The following is a 13310-nucleotide window of genomic DNA, read 5'->3' on the forward strand; positions in this document are numbered from 1 at the left end:
ACCCGCCTAAGTCGACTGAAGCAGAAGTCCTTCTGCTTAACTGGCTTGGGGATTGGGCGGCTACATAGCGGTTACATTTCAAACTCTCCGCCCCCCCGCCAGCTGAATTGTGATCCCGGCTGAATAGCCTAATTTATCTTTAAATAATAAACTGTTTCGGAAGAAACTGGGGGTTGGGAGAAGTTGGACGTGCAAGCCAAAAGCGTCAGTCCAAGCACACCTGTGTGAATTAAGTCTACACGGGGCAAAAATGGTGAAGGGATATCGGTGCTTCTTCGGTCATAATAGCCTCAAGGAAATGAAGGAAGAAACAAATGCATTTCGATTTCTGTATTGCACTTTGAGGTGTGTCAATATTCAAGCAAATCTTATCCCCACATACTTTGGAGTAAGTCCCACTGAAATCGGCGGCACTTACTGCATAAAGGCGAGTTAAGATCATTATTTGAATTTGGATTTCTGGCGCACACAGCGATCCAAACAACAAAAGCGCTCTCTCTCTTTGTATATGTATATGCATATGCATACATACATATCTCTATACAATCTCCGCTCTTGGTTAACTTATATACGATTTTTTTGTAGTCGCAGAGTCAGGCCAAACACAACTTCCTGAGGCGCAAAAGTCTCAAAACCGGACTACACCAAAACGAACGCTTTTCGCCCCAGACGGCTTTATTGCGAGCTGAAGTGTTTTGCTGTTTACTTTCAGAGACACCTGCACAGAGAGTTGGCTGGCTGTTTGGGCTGGCAATCGCAAGCGCTTTGAGACCACCGACTTTCTTCAGCGTACAGTACTGAGGGTATTATTATAAGCCACGTCTAAGATTTCTCCCCACTCCCCACTTATTATTCGTCTCTCCCGTCCTCTCCCCATGCGGAAATTAAGTAGTAAGGCGTGCAAAAGAGGGGTGGGGGTGGAGGGAAGGCCCCGGACCCATGGGGTGCTTGGTTGACTTTGGCTTGTGACCCCCTGCAAGGAGGAGACGGTTCCGCAGTGCGTGGCGCTTCCAGAAACCCAGCCAGCCCTATACAATTCGGACCCGCTGAGGACCGGCAGGAGAGAGCAGGGGCGCGGGGGCTGGCTGGGGTTGTTGGCCGGCGTCTTCTCCTAGCCTTCTCGCCGCTTTCGTATGTGTTGCGGGAGGTAAGACGGCAAGAGAAGAGATCAAACCACCCCATCTTGAAGAGTGGGATGGGAGGCATGCATCCAGGCGCGGGGTACTTGCAAACTCTTCCCTTCCCCCCCCTTTTAAACTCTATGGCACGTCGGGGGTGGGGTGGGGTGGGGGGCGGAATAAACCCCATCCTGGTATTATGTAGTATGTAACAACAACAAAACGAAATGGAGCGTTAAGACAATGAATGAATCAAGATAAGGCGAATGCCAGGAAGCTGCCTCGTGGTCTCGCTTTGCCTTCTAAACGCCGCTTCTTTGGGTGGCAGCCCCTCCAAGCCCCGGCCGTCCTTCAGTGGAAAACTACAAGCCACTTGTGAAGCATTTAACAACAATTATGCCTTAATCAGCTGGAATGTTGGCCACAAATGATGCTATTAAACATCAAAGGGATGCCTCAGACGTTACCTTTTCGCCATAAGAGGATTAATTTCTCTAATTAGAGGGGATAAATATGTGCATAAATATCTCTCTCCCCACCCTTTTCTTCTTAATCTTACAGATTGGGATCCGGTGGGCGAGAGGGAAGGGTGGGAGGGGCACCTCTTCAGCTTCGCCTCCCCTGCATCTTTAATTCTTCAAATGGTCTGGTATGGAAGCGGGAGGGGGGGGGGGTCAGGGGATACCCCGCCCTCAGAAAAGAACCCCATCCTGCACCGAACCCCTAAGGAAACCCAGAGGTCAGCGGGTGCAAGACAGAGGCGGCTCTCTTCTTCCACAGATGCGGGTGGCCTGTGTGTATGAGTGTGTGTGTGTATCTATATATCTATATACACATACATACATATGCACACGTACGCTCGCTTTGTTTGCTTTTGTTGGGCTGCTTGGGGGCCCAATGTCCCCCTCTCTCCCTCCCCACCCCGTCGCCGAGCTCAAGGCTGAGTTTGATGCCCCAAATAAACTACGCATGACCTTGATTCTAACCTGTATGAATCCCTCATTTACCTAATGACTTTGTGTCACATAGGCAGGAGGTCGCTTTCCTTTTTAACCTTTCCCATTGCTGCAGTAAGCATTCTGTGATAATCGATGGCTCTTGGAGTAATCAATGCACATCTTATGATCCCTGACAAACCCAATAGATGTGCGCCTCGTTTCAGGCAAGCAGCCCGGCCTCCTCATCTTGTGCCCCGCTGCCAAAGAACTGAGGGTGGGTGTGGGGTAGGTGCCTGCTGCGGCTGCCTGCTCCCCCTGACTTTACTGGAAGGTGTGGGAGGGGAGGCCCGTTGAATCCAAAGAAGTCCGCGCACACAGCAGCGGTTACAAGCATCCAGGAAGCCGCCTTGTGCCGCGAGTCAGGCCATTCGATTCGTCCAGCTATCTCGCTCAGGACCGGCAGCAGCTCTCCACGTCCAGGCTCGCGGGGTGTGTGGGTGTCTTTCCCAGCCCTACCTGGAGGTGCCAGGGACTGAACCTGGGAGGGACCTTCTGCATGCAAAGCAGGTGCTCTCTACCCCTGAGCGACGGAGGGGCCTATTTTGTGCCCCGAGAATGTTGTCCAGGAGGAGGAAACAAGCAGATTCCTACTCTTAAGGGTTTTCTAAGGATAAAAGCAAGTGTCGGCAGTTTCCTCTGTTGCAAGCAACCAAAGCCTTGGGAAGCAAAACCCTCTCTGTCACCAGCCACAGGTTTGCCCCTGACTTGTATGGGAGGGCTTTATATTACCGCCTTCAGATCCCAGCGTTGCCTGCTTTCCTTCTTTCTAGGAACAGGCAAAACGAAATCAACTCACTGCTGGGACAACTTTCTCTCCCTCGTTATTTGCTTAGGAGACGAAGCGAGGAAAGTACAAAGTTCCCCCCGCCCGCCCTCCCGTAAGGCAAAGGTGGTTTACTGCCTTTCCGCCCCACCTTTGTAATGGCTTCTGGTGGAAGGATTGTGTCCTCAGATAAACATGCACGTGGAAAAAAACACCACCTTGAATTAACCTTTCCCTTTCACTAAACGTCTCATGACACTGACCAGGTGCAAGTTCTTCTTTCCTGCTCTTCAGTGTTTATCTGGCCCGTTACGTTGCCTCCAGAAGGATCAAAGAAACTTGATCCCATAACTAGTAAGCAAGTAGACATGGTGGGGTGGGCGGCAGGAGAGGAAGAGAAATCCCCCAACCACATTTACTATTGCAAACAAAACAAGCCAACAGCTAAAACGAATGTCTGGGAGCTCTCACATTTGCTGCTATCTGCTGGTGTTAGTCAGAACTGAGAATTGTTGCAACCCTGTTACCTCTGTGGGATAATTAATACGGATTCGGAACTTTTTTTACTACCTATAAACATATGTTTCATTTTCCTCTGCAGTTAAGTTATTCACTGCTTTTTTCCTGTAATGTTATTCTTCCATAAAGTTTCACTCTGCTATTTTCCTTGGCACAAATTCACTAGAGAAGAGAATGGCAAGGATGCCAGCTTTAATACACAGGCAGGCAGGCACGCACACACACACACACTGCTTCTGATGAACTTGGGAAAACTTTCTCTGAATTCTCAGTCTAAACATGGAAGCAAGAAAACAGACAAATGTAAGGCTGTTCTTAGCTGCTGGAGTGAAGTAGCATCATAATAATTTGATAGAAGTGTGTGTGTGTGTGTGTGTGTGTGTGTGTGTGTTAGAGAGAGAGAGAGAGAGAGAGAGAGAGAGAGAGAGAGAGAGAGAGAGAGACTCTGTATATGTGTATAAAATCTGTTTTCTGTCCAAAATGTATTTTATTGGAAGTATGTTGCATTGATGTAAATGGGATTCATCTCCATATATGTGTGACTTGGAATGCAGCCTAACGCACTGGTCCTCAGAACTTGGAAGTCCATCCATCCTATTGATTGATGTGAGAATTATTTCCATGTAATGTGTGTAGGAATCGGACGGATCAAGATATTAATCTCTGAAGACAGTGGGATTTAAGAGCCCAACAGTATGCAAGACTGCAGTCTTAGTCATCTATGTCGACTATGATCAGAGCTTCACGAAAAGGAAGTTGAAGACATTCCTTCTAAGAAGAACCAGAAGAAACCTTAAGGAGGGTGCACAGATGGATCTGGCATGCTTAATGGGACTTCCCCCCAATTCTTTAGACCAGGGAGGTTCTGTAGCTCAGTGGCAAAGCACATGTTTTGTATGCAGGAGGTCCCAGGAAGGTCTGGGAAAGACCTCAACCTGAAATCCTGAAGAGTTGCAGCCAGTTAGCATAGATGACAATATGGTACTAAATGTACAAGGCAGTGTAATATTTCACTGCGTGATGGGCTGATCCTTATCAGGAAGCAGGTTGCTCATACTGGGTATAGCCCCATTCTTCTTCTCATTCAGTGTTTAATTCTATATAACATCTTTCATCCAGAAACATTGAAAAAACATACAGTTCTTTAGAAGTCTGGCTCAATGTGCCAGGGAGTGGGGGAGATATTCATTTAATTTACATTGACTGGAATCATACAGAAGATACACAACAAACTCAGAAAACAATGAACTAAGAAAACAAACTGCTACGCAAAGTTTGGATGATGATGATGATGATGATGATTAATAAACATAGACTAGGACCATGGAGACCCACGTTCAAATCCCTGTTCAGTCATGAAACTCACTGTGTGATTCTCAGCCACTCACTTGTTTCACAGCCTAACCTATCTCACAAGGATGTGAGGATAAACGTGTACACTGCTCTGGACTCCTTGGAGGAAGAGTGGGTTATAAATTTTTAAATAATAAAGTGTGTTTGAAATCTTTGCTGTATTATTCCTTTCCCCAGCCCTATCAAGCGGATCATCACCATATTCATTCTTCAGAATGGGACACTGAGTAAATAGACTTTGACTTGCTCAAGGATATCCAAGGAATCCTTGGCAGAGGTGAGGCTCTAAGGTCCAAATCTAATACCACAAGACCACACAGGTCGTTATACAGATTTAACTCATGATGGACTCTGGATACTCCTGCAATGTCCACTCTGACATATTGCATTTTTCATATTAAGAGACCAGTCCAGTTTAAGCCCTGGGGATGAAAAACTAGCATGTCACAGAGAAAGGTGGGTAGGATCCTTCTATCAGTAGTGAGGATTTTCAGGGTTTTTTTTTTTTTTGCTGCTGTTCTGGGCTAGCACTCCAGGAAAAGCTCTCCCACTCAGTTCTGGTCATTTCTAAAATTAGTTCACAGTGATTCATCTGTGAATGATGTTCATAAGAGACCTACCTCATAGGGATGTTGTGAGAGATGTTGTAAACTCACATTGATTTTAACGGAGCAAGACAGCAGCCCAAGTCTGTGACATGCTGTGAATAGTATGCATGATAAATAATATACAGCCATCATTATGTATGAAATAAAGATAATATCTTTAATATAGATATGCAAACTCCTGACAGTATTGTGAAGATTCAATTATGGATTGCGACTATGCTAACTTTATTGTTGAGCACAGCTAGAGACTAGAGAGAAGAAGCATAGATGGGCAATAGGGAAACAAAACATCCAAAGTGTTTGTCCTGTACTCTTACCTTGAGGCCATATTACAATCATAAGACGACATATCTAGGCATGTGTCATACTGGATCATACTATTCCTTGGGTGTTTGAGGACACTTGGCTTTAACCTTTGCTTCACAGCAGCTGAGCTGGGCAGTTTAGCCGCATTATCTCGGGGAAGGTGTAACCTTACTAAGCTGCACATAAACAGAATTATACCTATTATATATTAAATACACATTTTATTTCCCTCACTGACTTAAAGCCTCAAAAAGCATTCAGGGGGTGGAAAAGCATTCCTGGAACAGCTGATCAAAGTGAATGTTTAGGTTCCACTTATTCCAAAGGGAAATTTAAACACATGTGCAATTTTTGCTGGATTATGTCCTCATTCACTGTTGCGAATACATTACTTGGTGTATTCTTTTGGTTGATAGATACAAAGCATGATCCAGCACAAGTTAAGTACTGTTAAGTTATATTGATTTCATGGAGGAGATTTAAGCATGTGCTCACTGAAATCAATTGAACTTAAAAATGTTTCATTTTAGCAGGATTGTTGTCAGAGTTGCACTGCAAATACTGGTAATCAAAATCATGTACATTCTAACCTCTCTAGTCATTATTTTAAGTGTTAATTGCTAAAATGCTAGGGAAAAACAGTTTTAAAAGGTTCCTTGCAAAATATTTATGTAAAATATTCAGTGTTCATCACTTATAGTTATTTATTTAAGTTCATCCTATTTTTTATATTTTAGGCAGATTAAAGGACTGGGATAAGTGTGTGCATTCAGGCACACTTGTACAAACACATGAAGTAGATTCTCTGTCATATCTGATACAAAGCAATCATAGCCATCTTCTTATATTGGGGAGATTGCTAATTTTGAGAAAACAAACTCTTTCATAGTTAGAAACATTGCCACTGCTCCTCATGATGTGGGAGCCATGGATATATACCATGTGTGCCTAGGAGCTGAAGGATTTTAAGAGTACAGTACAGAAAATGTGATAAGTACAGTGCTTACCCGCATCTTAGAAGCTCCTAGGTAATTTTGCCATAGCAAAATTCCCAAGCAATTGCATCAACTTTTGAGATGAATGATACATTTTAAAAACAATCATATTTTGAGCACAATTTCAAGTCAATGAGACTAGGGCCACAGCCACAAGAAAAAGCCCTAACATTTGCTCATCAATGCCCAAGGATGGCAAGCAGATGCTCAAGCCAAATAATTGCTTCAGTTGTGAACACTTGTCCAAAACACATTGTAATGCAGGCATTTTTTTTACCGTAATAGTTATTAATTTTATTCATTATAATAAAGGTTTAATGGAGATGGAAGAAAGAATAGGATGATTAGACTGAACAGTTACTTGGCTTAATAGTATGAGCCATGACAGAGACTGAGGATTTGGGGATGGGGTCGTAGCTCAGTGGAAGAGCATCTTCTTTGCATTCAGAAGGTCCCAAGTTTAGTCCCTGCCATCTCCAAGTAGAGCTGGGAAAGACCCCTACCTGAAACCCTGTAGAGCAGCTGCCAGTCAGTGCAGACAATACTGAGCTAGATGGACCAGTGATCTGACTCAGTATAAGGCAGCTTCTGAGGCAGTAGAGAGAGACTGAAGGTGCAGGATAACATTCTGAAATGTCCCCCTCTGCAAACAAAAACAAAAACAAAACCCAAACCTACCTGTGAATAAAATAAAAAATAACACACCAGGAAGAAAGGTTGTAGTCCAGGCAACTCCTTGTCATGTGCATTATATACAAGCAGAAGGTTGCCGATTCAAATCCCCACTGGTGCTATATTGGGCAGCAGAGATATAGGGAGATGCTGAAAGGCATTATCTCATACTGCATAGGAGGAGGCAGTGGTAAACCCCTCCTGTATTCTACCAAAGAAAACCACAGGGCTCTTTGGGCGCCAGGAGTTGAAATTGACTCGATGGCACACTTTACCTTTACTTTAGTAGGGAGATGGCTACTTTTTATTTTAATGTGCCAGTCCAGTCCAGAATTCTGTTGCCTCAGCTCACAGTCTTATTATGCACAGAATGGCTTTAAGAATGCAGCTACAAGACAATTAAAATGGCAACCATAGATTTTAAAAATATCCATATCATAATAGTACCGCAAGCATCATCATCAACAACAGCAACAACAGCCCAGCAGCAGCAACAACAACAACTACAACTATTATTTATATAGCTGTACCACAACAAATTGTTCTCTGGCTCACAAACAGTAAAGCAATCAAATACAACATAGAATTAAATCAGACTTTGTGCCCCTCTGCTTCATATGACTGATATAAACTCTAGGAATACAAACATTCTTGCTTCAGATTAACTGTACCATCACTTTATACTTACTATTGTCCTACTCATCCTAACTGGAAGGAGTGCAAATAAAGGCAGCAATCTGAACTAGCAATCTTATACAGAGCAATCTGTATGTATGTATTTATTTATTTATGTTTGTGTTTGTGTTTGTTTGTTTGTTTGCTTGCTTTATTTAACATGTTTATATACAAACCAAAACCTAAGTCTCTGTGCGGTTTACAATAAAACCGTACAAATTAAAACAAAATCAAAACTTTAAAACATTAACATAATTTAAAATTTAACACAATGTTAAAAGCTGTAAGTCTAATTAAAAGCCTGGGTGTAGGTGTAGGTGTAGGTGTAGGTGTAGGTGAAGGAAGTCCTATTGACTTCAAACTATGGGACTAATTGCTTGAATGTAATTCGGTTTAAGATCAGAATGATAGCTTGCTAGACTGAGGGAAATGCCTAAGTCCTTGATGTATGTGTTTACAGGAAAACTGGCAAATTGACCCAATAGTACAGGACTTCTGATTATCTATATCTATATCTATCTGCAAATAATATAATACAAAGAGGCAAATGCAGAGACAGTGCAAGTAAGCATGAATGCAAAAAAGGTAAGTGCAAATTAGAGCTGAATATTTATGAGTCACAAATCACTGACAGTTTGAAATAATGCAAAACAGCTTTATGAATGAGGTTAAGGCAAGAGGATATCAAAGGAATACATTGCCAAATCAATACCAATTTGACTGGGTGTATACCTGTAAACTGTGGCTACATTTTTTGTGGCATGAGAGGGATAAATAGTGTATAGGTGGTAAATAAAAGTACACACACTCTTTCAAATTCAACTTGTATGGAACGCTCATATCTGTTAAGACATGGGTATCTGTACAAAGGTATATGAGATGGAAACCTCGTATTTGTAGAGATTGGCTCTATCCATCCCCAATAATATTAAAATCTCACCCACTTTCCCCAGTCCTTAGTGGGTGCAGCATCAGCACATGAATGATCCTCATAGTGAATAACAGAGTCCTGTCTTCTCCACCTTCCTCAGTGTGCTAGGCTATGACAGAGAATGGGAAGCCTGTGTGCACCTTTCTATACAGCCCTGCCCTTTCCACTTGATCAAGGGAGGAAATCAGGACCCTATGCAGTTCTGTCTGGATGTTGGTGCTACACCTGCATTGGACTGCACTGAGAGTCATTCTTACAAAGTAAAATGGAGTAATTATTTTCACATAACTTCTGCTGATGGCTCACATACTGATCAAGGTACTGCCTATTATGCCTATTGAACATGATCCATACGGTTATTTTCTATAGGAAAACAATCCAACAAGTTGTAAGTGCTTAATGCAGGTTGCTGGAGTATAAGAGGGATTGGAAGGAATTATATATTGAAAGATAGCCAAGATAGCCATTTAAATCAAAGCTATTTCATATTGCCTTTCTTTAAACATCAATAAAGTATTGGTGCTTGTATATGATTTGTGAATTGTGTTTGACGTTTGAAGCAGAATAATTTAAAAAACTGATGAGCCTACAGACTCAGAATACTGTATACTGCTTCATACAGAGTTCTTATGTATCCATAATTGGATTTAGTTTTGCTAGATGTAAATATCTTACCAACTAAATCCAACAAATTTTAATGCAATGTCTTTCTTGGTTTCTTGGTGTTCAATATGGCTTCTTTGCTGGAGATATTCTGATGAAGTGTATCTGTTGGTTTCTGTGTTTTTTACTGCAGCGTTTTTCTTTCATTATAATAAATGTGAATGGTGGTAGTATGTTTTATGGATTTATTTTGTTGTTGTAATGTTTTATATGTTTGCCACCTTGAGCACCTTTTGGTTGAAAAGGTGGGAATGTACATGTTGACAATAAAAAAATAAATAAATTCTGGATGAGATTAAATCATCCCAAACACAGCCACTAACATAAAAACCAAACTAAACTGAAAATGGTACTTGGTTCTTTAGGCAAGAGAATCACATAACTTCTTGAATCACTGTGTTTGATAGCATCCACTCACGTGGGTGAGGCTGGCAATTAACCCATGTCAAAACACTGCAGAAAGGGAAACCCAGATGTCAAATAACTTTGGAAAAGGATAACCTTGTGTCCTCTCCAATCCCCAAGATGGGCCTGTCAGAAGCTGAAATGTCTCTTGTGGTGCCATAATACCAAAAGATACTCCATGTTTAAATTCCAAACAGATTTCCATCGATAGCATCTCCTGTTTGTAAATTCTGGACTGTGACAAAAGAAAAGGGCATTAAAAACCAAACCAAACCAACAGACTTCACTTATACCACAAAAGTCAGAGAATAAATCAATTCATTTTCACAACACATGTTTGGATGGGATATAATATAATTGGTGGGGGTGGGGGGATGAATATGTTTTTTGTTCTAACCCAATAAGGGTAGTTTTCCATTTTAGGTTTATCATTCACAAGGTGGCTATTTCCAGACCAGGAGGGGAGAAATTGATACAAAACAATAGATGAGAGTGATGACAGCATGCTGATGAAACAGAAGCAAACATATTGGAGTCATCAGATGACAATTTCTTGGAAAAATATAGACATGACGTAGCCTGGGAGCTTCCCTTTTTTATCAGTGAAGTCACAATGGCCCTTATAATCAGGGTGGTGAAAGGAGTTTTCTTGAAAGTCGTACAGATAACCTGCTCTGTCATTTCCCCAAGACTGATCTTAGTTCATCTGCAATGGCAGAAGACACTACTGCTGCTACTACAGTTGATACTGATTCATAAGATTAAGGTGTTAGCATTTACAAAGTGATATTATGTTAATGGGGAAAGTGGTAATGAGAGTGTACTGTATTCTTACTCTCATTATAATTCCATGAGTGAAGCACTGTTTGACTTACTTTTTACTCAAATCTTGCTGTAATTCTCCATATTAAACAATTTCACTGGGGTGGTGATGAGAGGAAAAGGGAAGAGGAAGATTGGCGCCTCTTGTCACATTTGGTAGATGGCACTGTCTTCTGAACAAGAATGTTATTGCTTCTTTTGACTGGGAATTGATGGTGACTTTGTAAAAGGTTGCAGAAATGGAAAAGGAATAGAGTATTTTCCCATTCTATTGAGGGTTTTTATAGTGCACCCCATTGCCATGACATTCTAGTGCTACTCCAAAGAATTTTTTCCTTGCTCCTAGTGAGAGGAACTCTGAGAAGCTATTGCATTAACAGTGAAAATAGGTCACTGGTGATACTTCCTTTGTTGTCAGACTTCTAGCAGCAGAAACGTGAAACATTTTATAACATTTTTATAGAAATACAAGACTAATTGCTTAGAAAACTTTAGCATCTTTACAGCATGGAATAAACTTGACCTTGATCTGGCTAAAATTGCAGTTTCCCCCCTCCAAATTGCATTGTTTTTTATATGCAGGGTAAAACTGAAGACATCAAAGCTATTCATAGGTATCTTGTTGCCAGTTTTCTCTTTACAAAAACCTTGCAACTGTTTTATTCAAAATCTACAGATCTGAGAGACACGTGCCATTTTATGTGAATTGTAGCATTCGTTTTATTAAAAATAGCTAAACAAAAATTATATTAGAGGAAATTATATATATAGCCTTGGAAATATGGGCATTAAAATATACAGTTTAGGAAAGAAGTAGTAAAACAAACAAAAATAAATGTAGGTAAACAATTTTGTAACTATAGGTAAATGAGTTTTGAAACTGTACTTAAGAAGATTACAGTTCTGGACTTTTACAATATACTCTGCTGGGGAGAAATAATATTTCAAACTTTCCATAGAGATTCTGAAAATTAGAAACATAATTATGTATTAAGAACCAGAGGTCAATTTTTCATGTTTTTTAAAAAACACCCCAAACTGCGGCAAGTCTGCTTTTTCAGATAATTAAAATGCTGGCCAGTGCTCCTTTTGCTTCCCTCGGTATAATTAGACCAACTGCACATTGCATTCCATTAATACAAAAATGGTTGCAGTAGAGAGCCTTATGCTAGTTGTGAAGGAGTCTATGTTGAATTATAGTTTGGCAAGGAAGAATAATTTAATTCTTTGTTGTACTAAATAAAATCAGACCAAAAGTAAGATGAAATGCTTAAAACTTGTCTTAATGATTAAGATTACCTCTTTACTCTCCAATTATGTGAAATAACAGTCAATAAAAAGTGTACAAATACATCATGGCAAAGAATGCAAATATTGTTGTACCCACATGAAAAAGTAAAATACTCTATTGCATCAACCTCTGCAGCTGTCTGCAATAAAAATCTGAATGAAACTGGCTAAAAATAATTTTAAGTTATTGAAAAAGTTTAAGTTTGTATGAAATGTTACGCAGGATCTAGGCCCTGGTTGAAGCATTTGGTTACACTTTCTGTGTGTAAGGTACTGGGAAGCTAGGGACTCGGACTTGGGCACCTTATTTTCTGTTCCACCAAAGCAGCCCCCAGGCAGAGGGAGTTTTTAATGTTGCTCTCTGCTGCTGTGGTCAGAATTGGTATTGCCGCTCTTAAAGCCAGATGACCTGAGGAACCAATAGGGGCTTGGCTTGCTCCATATCACAGTTCTTCCAGGCTTGGTTGCTCAGTGAGGTTGTTCAAGAGAATAACCACTTCACCATGCCCAATTTCTTCTTGTCATACTCAGTACTCGACCCTGGCCAGGTCTTGACTACACTTTTTGCTTCTATCCCTTCTTATTCACACCTACCCTATCTAGCATTTGGCCTTTCATCCTTGACTGCCTTTCCCTCAATTGGACCCTCTTAGCTGCAGCCTAACTTGAAGCCAGTCTAGGCTTGGCGCTGCTATAAACTATAGGATAGTCTATAGCACTTGGCAGCTAAAAGGAGGCTCTGTAGGTGGTCTTAAGGAAGTTCACAGTCTGCCTTAAAGCTGCATCTCATGTTTTGGGCTCTGTTAAAGACAGTTATTTACATCTAAGTCCCACTGAACTGAATGAAACTATTAACTCATTAGTTAGTAGGGCCCATTACTAGTGTGTCCCCTTAAAGTTTTCAGTGTCTTAAGTGTAACTTTCCCCCTCTGGATTGGGGACAATGCATAATAGGTTGTACCTCGGGACCTATATAATGTATATATGTGACAAAGAAGCATTTGCAGATATGTGTATTCTCTAGGGATATGCGCCAGGGAGCAATGATCAGCTGGGGTCCCTACCCTGTATGCACAATAAAAGGTAAAGTGTGCCGTCGAGTTGGTGTCAATTCCTGGTGACCACAGAGCCCTGTGGTTGTCTTTGGTAGAATACAGGAGGAATTGCAGTATGAGATGATGCCTTTCAGCAT

The sequence above is a fragment of the Hemicordylus capensis genome, chromosome 1 (genome assembly GCF_027244095.1).
Source record: "Hemicordylus capensis ecotype Gifberg chromosome 1, rHemCap1.1.pri, whole genome shotgun sequence".
In the NCBI taxonomy this organism is placed as follows: domain Eukaryota; kingdom Metazoa; phylum Chordata; class Lepidosauria; order Squamata; family Cordylidae; genus Hemicordylus; species Hemicordylus capensis.